Source organism: Lygodium microphyllum, chromosome 30 (assembly GCF_053477565.2).
Source record: "Lygodium microphyllum isolate KBCC chromosome 30, Lygodium_microphyllum_v1.1.10, whole genome shotgun sequence".
Classification (NCBI taxonomy): Eukaryota; Viridiplantae; Streptophyta; class Polypodiopsida; order Schizaeales; family Lygodiaceae; genus Lygodium; species Lygodium microphyllum.
In genome coordinates this window covers 60,393,063-60,399,062 of record NC_141164.1, presented here as the reverse complement: position 1 = coordinate 60,399,062, position 6,000 = coordinate 60,393,063, and the positions used below count along the sequence as shown (strand labels likewise).

Sequence of the window (6,000 nt, the reverse complement as noted above, 5' to 3'; positions counted from 1 at the left end):
ATAAGGTAAGGATCATTTGTCAATTTCACAAGCATTTTAGTTGGCTATCCTCACCTGATCTTTGAACTGGTCATCAAATTCCTCTCTCTCTTTCCAATCGTCAGCTTTTAAAGGTCTAGAAGGACCCACATTTTGGTCTAAACAAACATTATCAGCTTGTTGCACATGCTAAATGCATTGTCCAAGATCAAGCATTGCATTTCTCCCAACACTGTAAATTTTCAAGATGGCGAGGCATCATCCTTGCTTGGTTCCATTACACTAGCTAAAGACATTCTTGCTCTAATGCTCAACAGAATATAATTTCAGCACTAGAGCAAAGCTTCTAACCTTCAATCTAGTGTCTTGGGCCCACCAAGTCAAGGCAATTCATGCTCCCCCAAGCGACCCACATACAAATTCCGGCAACAGAACCATGAAATCAACCTTCCTTCTCAGATAGGATGGTAAATAACCTTAATAAGAACTACTACATTAAGCAAAAAATTCACATAGACTAAAAATGCAAATGTCTCGAAGCCTTCAATATCTGAGGATGTTTTCCGAGGTGGTAGCAAAACCCTAATCTTTGCAGTAAATTAGGTTTTACAGCAAAGATTAGTCATAATCCCCACCTCTAATGGTTGATTTTGCTAAAAATTGCTAAGAAAGGACGAGAATAGGTTAATAGATGAGAGACAATGCTGAGAAGAGAGAAAAATCTGACTTACATTTACGAAAAAAAAAATAAAAAAATCTAACTTACATCACAAGACAATCGAACAAATCGAGTGCTGCCCTGCGTCTAGACAGCCACGAAAGCTCTCTTCACTCATGGAACACTCGAATATGATGTCGCTCGGCTTAAACAGACCTGAAACTGCCGTCATCTACTGCTGCACTCTCTTCTAGGCATGTCACCAGCTCATAGAGAGTCTCCCCATAGTTGGAAATGGCCTGTCAACAGTTGTAGCAAAAATGGCAGCCTTCTCCCCCTCTCAACTTGCATGAGGTTGGAATTAAGCAATTGTATTTAAGCAATTGTATTTACATCAGACCTTAGGTCAAGCCAAAAGGCTACAAAAACATACAACACAAATATCATGCAGGGGGCACAATAGGAGTAGAGCGAACAATATCCATCCAAGTAGCGGCCACATTAGGGAGGACCAAGTTTACTGAAATCATGGAAGAAATCTGCCATTAGAGTAATCCTCAAGCATAGGCCACATGACCACATCAACACGAACCCTCTCTCTTTTTCATAATAGGTAGTTGTATTAATTACCAAAGAACTACAAGATTTCATGATTGGAAGGTGCAAGATGAATAGAGACCTCTCTTTTTTTTTTCTTTTTTTTTTCGTAAAAGGTAATTGTATTAATTACGAAAAAAAGTACAAGATGACTTGATTACAAGATACATGACGACAATCCAGGCCATCATGTGAAAAGGGGCTAAGCGCTACAAGTTACAATGTTATGGCAAGGAGGCAGATGAAATTGCCATAAGCCAGGGACGTAAGTCCTCCCTAGAGAGCAAATCAGAATGCCGGAGAAGATCCAACTGCCAATACAAGAGGCCCTTAAGCCTCGCAATATGTCGCTGAACATTATAGGCGGAGTCAAAAAGAAAAGCATTCCTAATGGTCCAATTATGCCAACAGCCCCAATATCGAAGAAAATGATACATGAGTTTCATATGTGGCTGTGCAGGAGTGGGGTATTTGGGCTGCCCGAAAACCCAATCAAAGGGGCGCAGGGTGAGTCCAACCGCTCCTTGCCAAATAGCCGACAAAAAAGAACCAGACTTTTTTTGCGACGGGGCAAGAAATAAATCTGTGGCGGGCTGATTCCACAGCAGTGGTGCAAAAGAAACAGTTGCCATTGGAGATTCGTCGCTTGGAAAGAGCCGACGCAAGCGGAAGACCACCAAACATCACTCTCCAAAGAAAGACTTTACATTTGAAGGGGGTCTTGCTCAACCAACCCTCCATCACAGTTGCCCTCCACCATGACCGGGATTTACGTAAGCCCCATAAAGCATTGGCTTTGGCAACTAACCATTGTTGATCTTTGATCAGAATATGATAAACTTGATTAGCAGAAGCTTTGCTTAAAGTCAGCCGGCCTTGTAGGTCCCAATCCTGCCAGGGATGATCTGAAGCAAGGGCAGGAAAGGGTTGTTTGCTCTGGAGCATCCGCAAAAGCTGTTCCCATAAAGGCCTATATCCCCGCAGGATCCTGTAAAGCCTCCTAGCTGTACGAAAAGATATAAGCACATTGCGACTAGCAAGGGTGGCATCCGCGACCGAAGACAAGCCCAAACGAGCCATCCGGTTGAATTGTGGTCTAAGCTCATGTTTGCCTTCCCATGCAAGTAAACGCGAGACTGCCAATAATTCCAATTGAAACGAATTAGTAGCCAAGCGATCCTCCGCTGGATGCCACTGAGCCTTTAGGAGGACCCGTTTCCAGGAACATACCAAATGAGTAAGCAGCGACGAAGAAGAACTGGAGAACCTCGAATCAGAATTAAGAACATGCCACCAAGAAGTCCGGATTTGGGTATTGCCATGTAGAAGCCCATGGCTCTCAAGGAAATAACGGGCTATATCGACCCATGGATGATGATCCGAGCACATGGCGCGGAAGAGAGAGAAACGGAGTGCCTGCATGTGAGTTTGGGCATCTAAAATAGCTCCGCCACCCATGCGTTTGGGGGTGCAGGCATGCGACCAAGAAATCCAGGAAATACCTGCATGCAATGAGTCCTTCCATAGCATGAAGCGAATAGACTGAGTAAGAGCATTGAGAGTCGTAGCAGTCCAGGGCAACAATGGCAAAAAATATGTCAGCATTGACAACATAATTGTCTGGGCCACTTTGAGACGAATATGGAAGGGCCAGGCTTGAGATTTCCAATACATAAACTTAGCCACCATTTTCTGAGAAATCCACTGCAGAAGCTGCTTTGGTGGAACGTCGACACCCAAAGGGTACCCAAGGTGCCTGACAATGGAGCCATGAGGAACAACCAGACCCTGCCGGTCCAAGGACTGCAAGTCCGACTCCGTGCAGCTGAGAATGGCTGATTTGAGCGCATTGATGCGAAGGCCGGAGGCTTGCAAAAGATGCCCCAAAAATCCAATGCGCGCTTGAGGTTGTCCTTGTCCGCACGCAAAATCATAAAAGTATCATCCGCCAGGGATTGGCTAATGAAGTGCTGTCCTGTAGGAAGCGACAGACTGGCCAACTGAGAAGAGGCTACCATATGGGATAACATGGAAAGAACTGGATGTGTCGCGAGGGCAAAGAATAGCGGGCTCAAAGGGCATCCTTGTCTGACAGAGCGGGCAAGTACAAATGGCTCAGTAACACCTCCGTTCAGCATGACTCGCGAAGACACTGCAGCGCTAATGGTGTAGATTAGACGAGACATCCGGGGACCAAAGCCCATAGCCGACATAAGTTCAACAACGAAAGACCAATCCAGATAGTTAAAAGCCTTTTCCAGGTCCAGTTGAATTAGTACTACCTCGTGGTTAGAATGCCTTGCATAATCAATAGCCAGTTGAGCATTCAATACATTGTGCAGAATATTTCGGCCCTTAATGAAACCATACTGTAGAGGGTGCACAATGGCCGGGAGATGCTTATGAAGCCGATTCGCCATTATTTTGGAAAAGATTTTGTACATTGAACCCATCAAGGAAACTGGGCGCCACTGTGTCAACCTAGATGGCGAAGGAACTTTTGGAAGCAGTTTAATAAGGCCTTCTTTCCATGAGGAAGGCATGATCCCGGTTTGCCACACCTGCTGAAACAAAGCCTGCAATGGTTTCGCCAGTTGGGTAGCAAAAGCATCAAAGAACTCATTGGTGAGACCATCCCAACCCGGGCTTTTATCCTTGGGCAGATGTAACAAGACGTCCATAACCTCTGCCTCACAAATATCGGACTCCATAGTAGCTTGCATGTCCTGCGGTAGCTGATTGCGGACCAGGTCATAAAAACCCGAACGGGCCTGAGTGATTTGATCTGAAGGTGGAGAAGTGGTGCCGAGAAGGTCACGGAAATAATTCCTGCACATATGCACAATAGTCTGCGGATCCATGATAAGGTGACCTTCTGCATCCTCGAGTCTGGTCATATTCTCCCTAGCAGGAGAGGCGTGGAGAGCTCGAAAGAACTTATGGGTTTGACATGCATTATCTTGCAACGACTCTGTCAGATGTTGCAGTTTGGCCTGCTGATATGATTTCAATTGGAATTCTTTAATAAGATCCGCCACTCGCATGGCCAGTGCGAGCAGAAATGCATCATCCGGAGTGCCCACCAGCAGAGAACGAACCAAAGCCAGCATGTCCTCCGCTGCCTTGCGACGCTGCCGACAAAGAGAGGCATGGTCGATCCCATACTGCCGAGCAACCCGCTGCACATTAGAGAGCAATCGTTCAAATGACGCAGTGCCTTGAGAAGAGAAGTCAAAGAGAAATCTGTCAATCAATTGCTGCATATAGCCCTGAAAGATTGCATGCTTCAGGTAAGACGAATTGAAACGCAAAGGGAGTCTCTCTAGAAATTGCTTGAACGGGGCAATGGGTTGTGCAAGCAGCTCAAGCTGCAGAGGGAAATGGTCCGACAAGGCATATTGCTGCAACACTTTTATTTCGAGCAGCTCAAGAAGAAAATCATCATTCTGCATGATATATATACGATCCAATCGCGACCATGTTGTTGCATACTGGGCAGAATGGAAAGTAAACCCTGTAGAAGACGGGTGTAGCCAAGACCAGAGGTCTTGCTTAAGAACGGCAAGAGCCAACGCCTGCCACATATGACTTTCCGGCATATCCATCACCGAATGCTCCGATGTGGACTGGGAGGAATCAACACACATATTGAAATCCCCCATGAAGAAGCCCCGTCTGCCAAGTGACAAGGAGGTCTGCAAAGTCTGCCAAAGCGCCCGACGAGATAGGGAATCATTCGGAGCATAGAGGCCAAGTAGCCATAACATTTCCCCTTCGAATAAAATTTCAATCACCAAAAAACGGCCATGAACATCATTTTTAATAAGAACAGGCTGATATTTGTCATGGACAATCATGAGCACACCCGAATAATGCATGGCCTGTGTCCCTGCACAAAGCAATCTAAAGCCATGGCAATCTACCACTTTTCCAGCTTCATCGTGACTCTTGTGCTCAACAGCGCACAGGGCATCCCACTGATTTTCATGCAATACAGTCCACATAGCATGTTGCTTGTGCCGAGAACAAATTCCTCGCACATTCCACGTGGCTATTTTCATGTATATTCAAAACAAAATCAGGTACGAGGCACTGCTTGCCTCGATTTGACTTTGTGAGCGAGAATGTGCAGGACTCCCTCGTCCAAGAAATCCACCAACACTGCAAAAGAGTTCTGCAGACCAGATTTGGAAGTAGACGGCATATCTGTTGGCTTGGGGATGGAACGGGGATAACGACGGTCCCACGGGGTAATGACATTACCTCTGGTATCAAATGCCAGCTTAACAGGGGGACCCTTTGAACGATCCGAATACATTTCCCTGGCGGGCTGATGAAGGGAGGCAGAGGAAACCATAGCAGGAGCTGAGCACTCAGAAGACTGCTTTTCCTTCCTGCGCATATATGTACGCATGGAATCTTGTGAGGTAGTAGGCACATTGTTCTCCATGGCAGCAACAACCCTGTTGCCTTTTTTTGCACGTACTTCAATCCAATTGGTGTCGCTGGAATCCAGACCCGCAACCTGTTGTTTACCTTTGGCCAAAGCTTTGGGCTGATGGGTAGCATCTAGCGACGGGGCGTCACACACCATATCTTCCATGGGTGGCGCAGCATGGCCATCATGGGAAGTGTGTTGCTGTTCCGGGCATTCGGCCATAAAATGCCCCAACTGTCCACAGGAAAAGCAATGCCCTGCAAAATTGCCCCATTTCAAATGAAAGTGTAACGGGTGCATGCTCGAGCAATTGAGGCGTAACCAGGCA

The 6,000-nt window shown here is 46.2% G+C and overlaps 1 protein-coding gene across 2 annotated transcripts in view; it reads right to left on the bottom strand.

The window, feature by feature from the left end:
* Positions 1–795: 795 nt before the first annotated feature.
* LOC148009902 (DNA-directed RNA polymerase V subunit 1-like) overlaps positions 796–6,000 on the bottom strand; it is a 222,927-nt gene continuing 217,722 nt past the window's right edge. Inside the window, exon 21 of one of the 2 annotated variants that reach the window (XM_087672949.1) lies at positions 796–1,157. The gene's annotated coding sequence lies outside the window, so the exon portion shown is untranslated. The remainder of the gene's footprint in view (positions 1,158–6,000) is intronic. The other variant, XR_015689707.1, reaches the window with a different exon arrangement.